At 46.3% G+C, this 14,196-nt stretch overlaps 1 protein-coding gene across 3 annotated transcripts in view; it reads right to left on the bottom strand.

Annotated features, from left to right (window-relative positions):
• The window catches only part of RAD51C (RAD51 paralog C), a 156,347-nt gene that overhangs the window by 38,889 nt on the left and 103,262 nt on the right, over positions 1 to 14,196 (bottom strand). The gene's annotated exons all lie outside the window — the stretch shown is intronic.

The raw sequence follows: 14,196 nt of genomic DNA, 5'->3' as shown, positions 1-14,196 counted from the left end.
TCATAATTGAAAAATGGAGAGAAACGTAATGAACTGTGCTTTCAAACCAATTAATGAAATTACTGAGATAAGCTAAGAGTGTGCAATTTCCACATCATATTCAGTTATGGGTCTTGCAGTGAAGCACCATTTTAAAATTCAGTTTGACACACACAGAGGACCTTCATTATAAAAGCCTTATGTAGATTTTGTAGAAAAGCTGCCTGGGTAGTTATGCTGTTTACATAAGAGTACACACTCGGCTATATTCATATTTAAACTAATTGTCCCCAAGTGTGATACGATAGTCAGTAGTGGCTGAATAATATCATCATGTAGCTATTCTCGCTGCTTCTTCATTTAATCTATCTAAATAACAGTACTTTACTTATATCATTTCTTTTTAATTCCTTTATGTGACTGTAACCATGTAATCACATAATGAATATCATATTGCATCTCTGAGAAGGGCTTTAAATAGAAACCGGCATCTAAAAACAGCCGTTTAGCCACGTTTGCGTCTAGGAGCGTTTGGAAAAAATAAATAAAACATTTTTGTTAAAATGAAAAACATCTGTAAACGAAACTGCATTTGGCGCTTGAAATGCCTCTAAACACAGCTTCTGAATGCATTTTTGTGGGTTCCTGAAACAGCCTAAAACATATTAAGGTGCCAAAACACAAGAGTAATATTTCTTGTTCAGTTATTTTTGTTAAACATTTTCAATACAAATGCAAAAGAGGGAAGGCCCTAATATGGTACATCCAAAGACAAAGACATGATAGGATGTATTGTAAGCATATGGTATTATCAAGGTATACAGATATCAGTTACAAATATGTTGCACACATTATGTAATTGAAGGTCATATATCTTGTGTAGGTTAACCACTTGAGATCCGCGCTATGGTCGAAAGACGTCCACAGCGCGGCTCTCAAGTGCCGGGTGGACGTCCTGCTGTTGTTGTTCCCTGTGCGCGCCGCTGGGGGCGCGCAGCGGGGAAACAACGTGCCCGGCGCATCGCTCGGGAGCCGATGCGAGTGCCTGGCGGCCGCGATGTCCGCCAGACACTCGCGATCGTCGGGAACACAGCTGGTAACACAGCAGGACGTGGAGCTCTGTGTGTAAACACAGAGCTCCACGTGCTGTGAGGGAGAGAGGAGACCGATCTGTGTCCCTTTACATAGGGACACAGCATCGGTCACCTCCCCCAGTCACCCCCCTCCCCCCACACAGTAAGAACACTATGTAGGGAAACACATTTAACCCCTTCCTCACCCCCTAGTGTTAACCCCTTCACTGCCAGTCACATTTATACAGTAATTAGTGCATTTTTATAGCACTGATCGCTGTATAAATGTGAATGGTCCCAAAATTGTGTCAAAAGTGTCCGATACGTCCGTCGCAATATCGCAGCCCTGACAAAAAAATCGCAAATCGCCGCCATTACTAGTAAAAAAAAATAAAAAACAAAAAACTAAATCTATCCCCCATTTCGTAGGCACTATAACTTTTGCGCAAACCAGTCGCTTATTGCGACTTTTTTTTTTTTTACAAAAATACGTCGAAAAATACGTATCGGCCTTAACTGAGAAAAAAAATAGTGTGACGGTATCGGTATGATATCCCCGTCAAAGATTCCCTTCTTCCATACGAACATCACCCCAATATTCCACTAGGAGGAATATTCCTGAGATCGCCCATTAAGCCACACATTAGTCCAGGCTTACTGCTAGAACAAGACAGACTTTAATGTTATATCACACAGCTTATATGTCATTTCCAAAACTGTTACAATGACAAATCTCCGCCCCCTCACACTGGGGCTTCCATACAGATGATTAGACAGACACGACGGAGCCGATGCTGAAAACACATTTTCTTTAGACAATGACATCAAGGACGCTGATTACTAGTTGTACTGAATACATTAACTAGACCGCTCGACCCCGCATATAGAGAGATAATTACCACAATGGAGCAATCAGAATAATTAACACAAGCCACTTAAACACAGATCTCCTTCACACAACACAATAGATCAATTAACCTTTAGAAATAGTGAGGGGACATTAGCACGTCAATAACCTGGTAGCCGAGGACAGAATTACACAGGGCAAGCAGGGAGAATTAGACTGAGACATATAGGCAAATGCATCACAAATAGTTTTTTAAAAAATGAGAGATTTATTATATAATATATATATTTTTTTAAATTGTCGCTCTTTTTTTGTTTATAGCGCAAAAAATAAAAACCGCAGAGGTGATCAAATACCACCAAAATAAAGCTCTATTTGTGGGGAAAAAAGGACTCCAATTTTGTTCAGGAGTCACGTTGCACGACCGCGCAATTGTCAGTTAAAGCGACGCAGTGCCGGAATCTGAAATTTCGCCTGGGAACGAAGGGGGTTTATGTGCCCAGTAAGCAAGTGGTTAATATCCTAGGAATGTACAATATTAGGTTAGGTTCACACTGTTGCGGTTGGTGCTTGCCACATTTGAGTGAGCATGGCATTTTTTTTTTTTATTAATCACTTTTTTCCTTTATTACAACAAATCTTGTTTTACAATCCAGTATATATAAAAAAACAATAAACAGAGACAGACAAATACAATGCTTACAATTTGCCCCAATAAATCCTTTTAACAATTATTCCCCTTATGCCTCGTACACACGGGCAAACATGTACGATGAAAACGGTCTGCCGGACCGTTTTCAGCGGACATGCCCGCCCGGAGATTTCTGTATGATGGCTGTATACACCATCATACAGAAATGAGACAATCCGCGCGGACAGACAGCGCGGTGACGTGTTCGCGACGTGCGCGACGCTGAAAGGTCAATGCTTCCACGCATGCGTCAAAGTCATTCGACGCATGAGAGGGATGGCGGCCGCTCGGACATGTACGGTAAGTCTGTACAGACGACCGAACATGTCCGACGGACAGGATTCCAGCGGGCATGTTTCTAAGCAAGTTTAGAAACATTTGCCCGCTCGAAAACGGGCTGGCAGGCAAATGTACGCTGGAATCCTGTCCGATCAGCCGTACACACGACCGAACATGTCAGCAGACATGTTCGGTCGTGTGTACGGGGCCCTAGATTTCTCTGATCTATCCTCCTGTATTGCCCTTTCATTCTATTCTTCCCTCCAGGGCACCCTTGGGTAACGGGAAACGCTCACATACACACATTATCCTCCAATCTCCAAAGAGAAGACGAGAGGAACGACAACTAAACAAAACAAACCCCCCCCAAAAAAAACCCTGGCTCTCCTCCCCACCCCCTGGGTCAGTCCGTCACTATTTCAGCAGAATAGTATAACCATCCTGCCCATATATCCTTAAATATGTCCTGTTGATCTCTTACTGTATGTACCCATCTCTCCGCTTCCATAATCCTCTCTACCTCCCCCTTCCATTCCTTTATCGTGGGGCATCTGGATTGTTTCCAGAATCTAGGAATTAGGGCCAAATCCACAAAAGGGATACGACGGCGTAATTGCTGTAACGCCGTCGTATCCCTGTTCCTAACTATGGAACTGATCCACAGAATCGGTTATCCATAGTTAGGCAGAAGATCCGGCATGTGTAAGGGACTTACACTGCCGGATCTTAGGATGCAGTACCGCATCCGCCGCTGGGGGCATTTTGTGTCGAAATGCCGCCTCGGGTATGCAAATTAGCACTTAAGGAGATCCACGAAGCTTTTCAGCTTCGTTTTTTCTCCGTAAGTTTTAGTTTGCATACGCAAAATTAGGGCTGCTTTTACATGGTGTAAAGTTAGTACACCATGTAAAAGCAGACCTTTCTGTCCAGCGACGCGATTTTTTTTAAATTTTGATTTTTTTTTCCCGCCGTATCTTTTTTTTTTCCCGACGCAACTTTATTGACCCGTCGCAATCCACAAAGCTTGTCGTAACGTAATTTTGCGCTATGCACGTTGGGAAAATGACGTCACGAGCATGCGCAGTACGGCCGGCGTGGGAGCGCGCCTAATTTAAATGGGAATCGCCCCCATTTGAATAGGAACGCCTTGCGACGGCGGAATTTAACCACTTGAGATCCGCGCTATAGACGAAATACGTCCGCAGCGCGGCTCTCAAGTGCCAAGTGGCCGTTTAAAAACGGCCTTTATGTGCATTACCCGCGCGCGCCACTGGGTGGCGCGCGGCGGGTAAAAACTGTCCCGACGCATCGCCGAAGACCCGATGCGTGTACCTGGCGGCCGCGATGTCCGCCGGGTACACGCGATCGTCGGTGACACGGTAGGTGACAGCAGGAACGTGGAGCTCTGTGTGTAAACACAGAGCTCCACGTGCTGTGAGAGGAGAGGAGACCGATCTGTGTCTCTTGTACATAGGGACACAGCATCGGTCCCCTCCCCCAGTCACCCCCCTCCCCCCACACAGTTATAACACACCCAGGCTACACAGTTAACCCCTTCCTCACCCCCTAGTGTTAACCCCTTCACTGCCAGTCACATTTATACAGTAATTAGTGCATTTTTATATCACTGATCGCCGTATAAATGTGAATGGCGCCAAATTTGTGTCAAAAGTGTCCGATACGTCCGCCGCAATATCCCAGTCCCAATAAAAATCGCAGATCGCCGCCATTACTAGTAAAAAAAAAAATAATAAAAAAAATCATAATTCTGTTCCCCATTTTGTAGGCGCTATAACTTTTGCGCAAACCAGTCGCTTATTGTGATTTTTTTTTTTTTTTTACAAAAATACGTCGAAAAATACGTATCGGCCTTAACTGAGAAAAAAAATAGTTTTTTTAAAAAAAAATTGGGATATTTATTATAGCAACAAGTAAAAAAAATATATATTTTTTTTAAATTGTTGCTCTTTTTTTGTTTATAGCGCAAAAAATAAAAACCGCAGAGGTGATCAAATACCACCAAAAGAAAGCTCTATTTGTGGGGAAAAAAGGACGTCAATTTTGTTTGGGAGCCACGTCGCACGACCGCGCAATTGTCAGTTAAAGCGACGCAGTGCCGGACGCTGAGATTTCGCCTGGGAACGAAGGGGGTTTATGTGCCCAGTAAGCAAGTGGTTAAGTTAAGTTACACAGCCCAAAATTTCTAGGTAAGTGCTTTGTGGATCGGGCACTTAGGTAGAAATTTTAGGGCAGTGTAACTTAAATGTAAAAAATTAAGTTAGGCACGATCTTTGTGGATTTGGCCCTAGTGCCTTAGCTGCATTTAGCAAGTGTGGAGTGACACTTCTTTTATAAAATGTAACAGATGATGGAATCCCGTGAAAAAGGAAATGTAATGGGGAGGACTCTATAGCTCTGAGTGTTAACTTTTTTATCCAGGGTGTTCTCTCCTCCCAGAATTTCTTAATCCTGGGACAGTACCACCATAAATGTAAAAACTACCCCTTCTGGTTGCATCCCCTGCAGCAATTAATATCGGCAGAGGGGTACATCTGCACCAGGCGGGTCAGAGTACGGTACTATATAGTAAGAAATTTATAGGACATCTCTTGTATATAAGAGTTAATTGAGGAATGGTGTGTTGTCTCCATCAATCTATCCACTTGTTCTATCGTGAAATTATGGCCCAATTCCTTTTCCCACTCACGAATGTAGTAGGGAGCTGTATGACCATGAGCACTCAACACCAACTTATACATTCGAGATAACATTCCCCCATTACTAAATACCCCAATGGAAGAAGTTTCTCTTGTGGTGCCACTCCTGTGCAGTTTCCTTTCCCCCTCCCTACCCCAGCACCCTAAACTACCTCTTTTCTCCCCCGGGGGAAACCAGGGAAAACCTTCCAGAGGTGTCAAGGGTGATATCGGGGGAGCGAATCTTCCTGTCTTATTCATTCTGTCCCATATTGTAAGTGTTGTTTTGGTCAGGGGTGATACATATTCCGACAATCCCCTGTGAATAGCCGGTATCCATGGTGTCCCTGCCAAATTCCTTCCTGCTAACGTTTTCTCCACTGGTACCCATCCTTTACTGTATGTATCATGGCACCAGTTCATAATACGAACCAGGGCCATGGCTCTTTAGTAGATCCTTATATCTGGGAGGCCTACCCCTCCCTCCCCCTTTGGTCTCCTCAGCATGGCACTTAATTCATTTGAATGGGCTGCTGTCCCTGACCCTTTTTTAACCACTTGATTTCCAGAAGATTTACCCCCCTTCATGACCAGGCTACTTTTTGTGATACAGCTCCACATTACTTTAACTGACCAATTAAATTTATGTATTTTTTCCCCCACAAATAGACCTTTCTTTTGGTGGTATTTGATTATCACTGCACGCTTTTGGGCTAAAAATAGCACCTGTAAAGTGCACAAATACTGCAGCTGCCGACTTTTAATATATGGTCACTTACCTGTCCTGGACGCCCGCGATGTCGGCACCCGAAGCCGATCTCTCCCTCGGGTGCTGCCCCAGCCATTTTCGGTAAGGGAATCAGGAAGCAGGCACAAAAACAGGTAATCAAAACTTTTGGACAAAAAAAAAAAGGGCTAACTTTACTGTTTATTTTTTATTATTCATTAAAGTGTATTTTTTCCCCAAAAATTGCGTTTGAAAGACCGCTGCGCAAATACCGTGTGACATAAAATATTGAAACCACCGCTATTTTATTCCCTGGGGTCTCTGCTAAAAAATAGGCCGGCGTAGCGCATCTCATTTCCGCTACGCCGGCTCAACTCAGAGAGGCAAGCACAGTATCCTCAGAGCATTTTCTTCCAACGTTGCGTCGGCGCAACATAAATTCGTAAGCGTAAGCTGGTGTAATTCAAAGTAGGAAGGAAGTGGGCGTGTTCCATTTAAATGAACCGTGACCCCCATGCAAATGAAGGGCCAAACGAACGGCGCAGGCTCACAACTCGGCCCGGCGTAGCCCCTGAGATACGTCCAGGGCATAAATACGCCCAGACAGGCGCCTGTCGAGCGCAAAAGTACATCTGCTTCTTTCCCCCCCTGAAGCAAGGTACTTTTGTTTGCCGTGTATTTTCGAGCCATGTCTGCTCCAGCTACTGAGAAGGACAAGAGGAAGAAACATTTTACGGACCAGGAGAAGGATGTTATCATCAGGGCCATGTCCAGGTATGATGTGTACCTCCATGGTGCAGAGAGTGGCAACACCACTAAGGCCAGGAAGGCGGAGATCCTGATGCAGATTGCGACAGAGGTCAATGCCCTGGGATTCGAGGTCAGGTCTTCCAAGGACATCCAGAAAAAAAATCAATGACCTGCGTCGCCTGGTCCGAGGGAAGCTGTCCAGGATAAGGAGTCATGCCAGTGGCACTGGAGGGGGACCAGCCACTACTATGACACTCACTCCTGATGAGCAGGTGGTTGCCCAGTGTCTCCACAGGCATCAAGTGGAGGGCTTTGACTCCATTGAGGAGGCCTTGAGGACAGGTAAGTGTGCGTTTTATCTCCTATCTGGTGTGTAGCATGTGAGGGGGTGCAAGGGACAAGTGTGTGTCTCCACCAACATGTGAATGTTTTGTGTCATCTGCTGCCAGTGGCCATTCCACACCATCCCCCGAACATCATTCCGAGCCTGACCCCCTGGGAAGCCATGAGTCATCGGTGGAGGGGAGTGGCCACACCTCTCCTCAGGAGGTGTTTGAGGAGGAGACGGTGAACAGTGACAATGATGTTTGCCTCTACTTGGAGGAGTCTCCCCCTTTGGCCCGGACCACTCAGACCTCCACCTCCATCAGGGGGAGCCCCTCAGGGTCCTCCCCCAACAGGTCTACCCCCTCAAGGGACTCCCCTTATAGACGGCCCCAAGCCTCTCCTGGCCCCAGGAAGGCTACCAGGACGACTAGGGGGGTGCCTGAGTTCCTCCCGGAACATCTCAAGAGGGAACAGGCCCGCCAGACCCGACATCTGGGTGAGGTTGCCGTCCAGATGCAGCGAGTGGCAGACAGCATGGCCTCCTCTGCCAACATCAATGACAGTATCCAGGATGTCAACGCCAACTGTGGTCACCTGCCTGGGGGATCTGCAGGCCACCACAGCAGGCCTTGTGGCAGAGATCCAGACCCTGGCAGAGGCCGTACGGGACAATACTGCTGCCATCCAGGTGGAGGGGAGGCAGTCAAGGCTTTTGCAGGCCGAGACCAATGCGGTTCTCACCCGCATCGCCCTGGCGTTGGAGGGCAGGCAGCCAGCGAGAGACCAGGGGATGCTCCTCCTCCTCCTGGTTCACCCCCCACCTGATGCTCCCACCATGCAGTTAAGGAGCCGGGGCCGTGGCACCAGGCGTGGGCCACGACAGCGCAGATGAGTGCGTTTTTTTTTGTGGATGTTCAGGTTATGTTTTTTTTTTCTCTTTTATACATGCTCAGGTTATGATTTTTTTTGTTTGTAGACCCAGCACACGGTCTGTAGTGCAGGCTACAGTGTGACTGGTGTGTGAATGTGGGGGTGACACTCCTGACAGTAAGGTGTGTCACCCTCGGTCGTCGAGCAGAAGTTATCCCCACGGCCGTGAGAATGTGGTATGAATGGACAGCGACATATTTGGGGCCTTGCGTGCCGTTGCTGCTACCAAAGTCCTGCATGGTGGACTTGGCTTATCCAATGTGATGAGGATGTGGGGTGTGTGAGCTAGGGACCACAGTGGTGTGCATGCGTGCATTGTCCGTGTGCCATGATGAATGTGTGTGTTTAACGTGCAAAGAAACGTTCCACGAGGCATCTCCTGACTGCTGTTCCATCAGCAGAATGGGTAGCTTCGGTCAGGGGGGGACTGTGTGATTCGGGGGTCAGGTCATCACGTATGTCAAGCTCCAGGCCCTTTCTCACGGCGAAGTTGTGTAGTATGCAACATGCACCGATGATCTGGCACACAAAGTTTGGGGAATACAACAGGCTCCCCCCGGACTTATCCAGGCATCGGAAACGGGACTTCAGGAGGCCAAATGTGCGCTCCACCACTGCACGGGTACGTATGTGTGCAGCATTGTATTTTTATCTCTCCTCTGGTTTGGGGATTCCGGTATGGAGTCATGAGATGGGGCCCAAGTGCATATGCAGAGTCACCTGGAAGGGAAAAGACAGGAGGATGTTAGTCGTGCATGTGCCCCTTGTGATGTCTGCATCATGGGGTCGGACAGTCATGCCTGACACCCATGTCACTCACCAACCAGCCAGCTGTCCCTATACACGGTCTGTTCTAATTCTGTTGGGATGTTGCTTTGATGGTATATGTAGCTGTCGTGGCTGGCCCCAGGGTGTTTGGCACGGACGTGCCATATGAGGCATTGGGCATCGGCTATCACCTGTACGTTGATGGAATGCCAATGCTTCCGATTGCGGTATATGTGCTCTGTGTCACGGGGGGGGGGGGGGGGGCGTAGTGCCACATGTGTGCAATCAATGGCCCCCACTGTGCGTGGGAATCTTGCAATTCTGTAGAAATCCTGCATTGCCTTCTGCCGCAGATGCTCCTGGGTGGGTCTGATGATGTGGTGGGACATGCGTCTGAGGATTAAGGGGACAACCTGGTGCACACATCTGCTCATGGAGGATTGTGCCATCCCAGCCACGACTCCACTTGTACGCTGGAATGATCCACTGGCGAGGAAATGGAGTGTTGCCAGTACCTTGACCAGTGGCTGCACTGCTTGTGAGCGATCTGTCTGGCTGGTGAGGTCATCACGCAGGGCTGTGCCTAATTCCAGGATGGCATCAGGGCTGAATCTGAAGATGCGATACACCTCCGAATCCCCCATGCCAAAGACGTTTATACGCGGTCGGTATATCCTCTCCCATGTCCTCCTCCTACGCGCCTGTGAAGCCAGTAGTATAGCTATGACCATGGCTGCCCCTGGCATGTTGGCATACAGATTGTTGTCCTGCAAGTGTGGATGCTCAGCTTGTCCGTAACGGTGCTGCTGCAGCTGCTCTCCGGCTGACCTGTGCATGTCTGCTGCTGACTTACCCCTGCTTTATGAAGGGTAACTTTAGGCCGGACGTACAGCTTACGCGGGGCGTGCGTAGCCGGCTTCGGGCGCACGTACGTTCGTGGATCGCCGTATCTTCTTCATTTGCATATTTGAATAGGAAATCAATGGGAGTGCCAGATGCGTCCAGCGTATATATGCGCCCACGCTGCGCGGGCGTAGGAGGTTACATCGGTCGGAAGAAGCCTCGTTTCAGACGTATCTAGTTCTGTGGATACGGCGCATAGTTACGCCGGCGCATATATACACTTACGCCGCGCATCTCAAGATACGCCAGCGTAAGTGCTTTGTGGATCTGGCCCAGAGTCTTTAAATGGTTAAACTGAGAACTTCTACACACGAAGTTCAGTTCATTGATAAGTAGCAACATTATATTCTTTTCTCACACTTGGCAGGCTGTCCAGAGACAAGTCGCTCTACAGGAAACTTCAGGCAACTTGCAATGACTTCTGTATCATAGAAGTCAATGCAAGTCGCGCTGAAGTAAATCAGCTTTTTCTTTTTTAAAACAATCGGCCGATGACGATTAATTAAAAAGTGCCAAAAATCAGCCGATATATTGGTCGACCTCTAGTGTGGGCCCCATCGGACTTTTTTTCCGATCGGTGTAAAAAAATAGAACATGTTTTAAATTTTTCCGATGAAAAAAAACGATAGGAAATTCCGATCGTCTGTGTGGAACTCCATCGGAGAAAAATCCATGCATGCTCAGAAGCATTGAACTTAATTTTTCTCGGCTCGTAGTAGTGTTTTACGTCACCGCGTTTTGGACGGTCGGAATTTAGTCTGATAGTGTGTAGGCAAGACTGATGAAAGTCCGCTTCATCGGAATTCGGACAAAAATTTCCATCGGATTTCATTCCATCGGAAATCCGATCGTGTGTATGCGGCATAACACTTTGTGGGAATCAGTGATCTAATACAGTAATCAGTGCTAAAAAATATACACATTCACTGTACCGACACTGGCTGGGAAGGGGTTAAACATTTAGGGCGATCAAAGGGTTAAATGTGTGTCTAACCAGTGTTTTGGTGTACCATGTGTGCTGTGTTTACCAAGGGACCTGATGGATTTTCTTTCCCTGCATTGTAGATCAGTTCCCTGCTCACAGAACAGAACTCTGCCTTGTTTACACACAGAGCTCTGTTCTGTGTCTCTCCTCATCGATCAGCGGGTGCTGGCCAACATCCATTGGCTGGCACCCACTGATCGGCTTGTGCTGATCGGCTTGTGCTGTGTCCAATTGTGTGCTTCCTACCTGGAAGGGCCAGATCACATACTAGGTACATGATCCTCTGCAGAGCGCCCACCCTGCCACAGCGAAAGTACGTTAAATGGTTAAATGTGGCCGCATAGAACCTCATGGTATTGGAACCATGCAATTTCACACACGCAAACATGCGCCACATTTTTCGCTGCATGGATGGCACCCCTGCGCATCTGGAAAAGAGCAGTGTGTTATTGCTGCAGGTGAGGGAACACATGCAATTTACATGCATTTCTGCACTCACAATAGTGTAAACCTAGCCTTAAAAGAGAAACAAGGCATCTAAGTAGCAAGTGTATGTCAACCAGGCACCAAACTCTGACTTTGAAATGCTCTTATGAGGTGGTGAGTTGTAAAGTGTTACAGAAGAAAGGGCTGAAAAGAAACAATTTAAAGAAGGAAAAGATTTTGAGGTAAGAACAGAAGGGTGATAAGGGAAGCAGGAGAGTTCCCTCCTCCCATGGGGTATTCAGGTATTTAATTGGCTCAAAAGTGTAGAGCCCTCTGGTTTGGCTAGGACTGTGAAATCCAAAGAGGCTATATTTTTTAATTAATTTGTCATGGGTATCAGGGAAACTTGGGAGTATCGTGGTGGTGATTCAGTGAGGCCTCTTTTGGGTCCTTGCATTTGTTTGCAGCCCAAAAATGTACAGACTCCATAAGAGCATAATTCCCATACCACTCTGTAACTTATGGTAATATGGAGTGGTTCGCTTCACTCTAGGGATTGTGGAGCCACATAAACATTTTAGTATCTGGTTTTGTAGACATTGGGCGAAGAACTTGGGAATTCTAATTGTTAGCACTTGAAAATGGTAAACGAGTTGAGGAAGAAATGTCAGTTTTAGTAAAGCTAAGATATAAGGTGCCAAACAAGTATTTTTTTTAAATTTATAATTCAACACAGACTATTGCAGCTGCATCAAACTAGGGAACCCAATGACAACCCAGAACAGAAGGCAAACACTAATAACTATATATATACTAGTGCTGTCAGTTAAACGCGTTATTAACGGCGTTAACACAAACCCATTTTAACGCCGTCAATTTTTTTATCGCGCGATTAACGAGGTTCACCCTTTAAAAAATTTTTTTTTTGTCAGCACGTACCTCTTAACCCTTTCACGCCGACGGGACGCATATATGCGTCCTCGGCGTTCGGGGGTTATACCGGGTCGCAGGCATCATCCCGGTACCGTTGTTTAGAGCGGGCGATCGGCTATCCAAACATAACAAGCCGCTCGGTTGTTATGCCGGAGGAGCGGGAGGGGACATCCCCCCCCTCCCGCCGCCTTTCGCCGCTCATAACAGCCTCCCGTCCCACCGGGAGACCGGATCCTCCATCCGCCGCGTTCTGTGTTCAGGCGGAGACTGACACTAAGCCGTAAACAGCTTTGATTCAGTCTCCGCATTGAAACCACGGAAGCGGCGTCATGACGTCACTTCCGGGTTTCTCGGCTGCCAATGGCGCCGGATTTAAAAAAAAAGTACACAGTATTCAGAATCGCAGTTTTCGGCGATCTGAATACTTTGAAGTGCAAAGGAGGGCTCGGAGGTCTTTTAGACCCTGATTCCTCCATAAAGAGTACCTGTCACCACCTATTGCTGTCACAAGGGATGTTTACATTCCTTGTGACAGCAATAAAAGTGATCAAAATGTAAAAAAATAAAAAAACACAATTTAATATTATAAAAAAAATAAAAATAAATAAGAAAACAAAAAAAAAAAATGTTTTAAAGGGTGAACCTCCTTAATCGCGCGATTAATCGTGAGTTAACTATGACATTAATGCGATTAATCGCGATTAGAAATTTTAATCGCTTGACAGCACTAATATATACACATACATACGCACGCACACACGCACACACACACACACACACACACACACACACACACATTATATACAGTATCTAACTGAGTTAACTATGACATTAATGCGATTAATCGCGATTAGAAATTTTAATCGCTTGACAGCACTAATATATACACATACATACATACATACGCACACACGCACACACACACATTATATACAGTATCTAACAAAAGTGAGTACACCTCTCACATTTTTGTAAATATTTTATTATATCTTTTCATGTGACAACACTGAAGAAATTACACTTTGCTACAATGCAAAGTAGGGAGTGTACAGCTTGTATAACAGTGTAAATTTGCTGTCCCCTCAAAATAACTCAACACACAGCTATTCATGTCTATACTGCTGGCAACAAAAGTGAGTACACCCCTTAGTGAAAATGTCTAAATTGGACCCAATTAGCCATTTTCCCTCCCCGGTGTCATGTGACTTGTTGGTGTTACAAGGTCTCAGGTGTGAATGGGGAGCAGGTGTGTTAAATTTGGTGTTATTGCTCTCAGTCTCTCATACTGGTCACTGGAAGTTCAACTTCTAAAGATGATGCACAAGAAAGCCTGCAAACAGTTTGCTGAAGACAAGCAGACTAAAGACATGGATTACTGGAACCATGTCCTGTGGTCTGATGAGACCAAGATAAATGTATTTGGTTCAAATAGTGTCAAGCGTGTGGAGCGGCAACCAGATGAGGAGTACAAAGACAAGTGCGTCCTGCCTATAGTCACACGTGGTGGGAGTGCCTAAATGCTTCCGGCACTGGGGAGCTACAGTTAGGTTATTGAGGGAACCATGAATTCCAACATTTACTGTGACATAGTGAAGCAGAGCATGATCCCCTCCCTTCAGAGACTGGGCCACAGGGCAGTATTCCAACATAACGACCCCAAACACACCTCCAAGACGACCACTGCCTCACTAAAGAAGCTGAGGGCAAAGGTAATGGACTGGCCAAGCATGTTTACAGACCTAAACCCTATTGAGCATCAGTGGGGCATCCTCAAACAGATGGGATATACTCGCTATACTGTGAGGGGTGTACTCACTATTGTGAGATTATATATATTTTAAAAATGTACATTCTTTATTTTCCAAGAATTTGGGTAGTACAC

The sequence above is a fragment of the Rana temporaria genome, chromosome 2 (assembly GCF_905171775.1).
Source record: "Rana temporaria chromosome 2, aRanTem1.1, whole genome shotgun sequence".
In the NCBI taxonomy this organism is placed as follows: Eukaryota; Metazoa; Chordata; class Amphibia; order Anura; family Ranidae; genus Rana; species Rana temporaria.
Note: the sequence above shows the minus strand (reverse complement) of the source record. Positions and strands in the feature narration are given on the sequence as shown.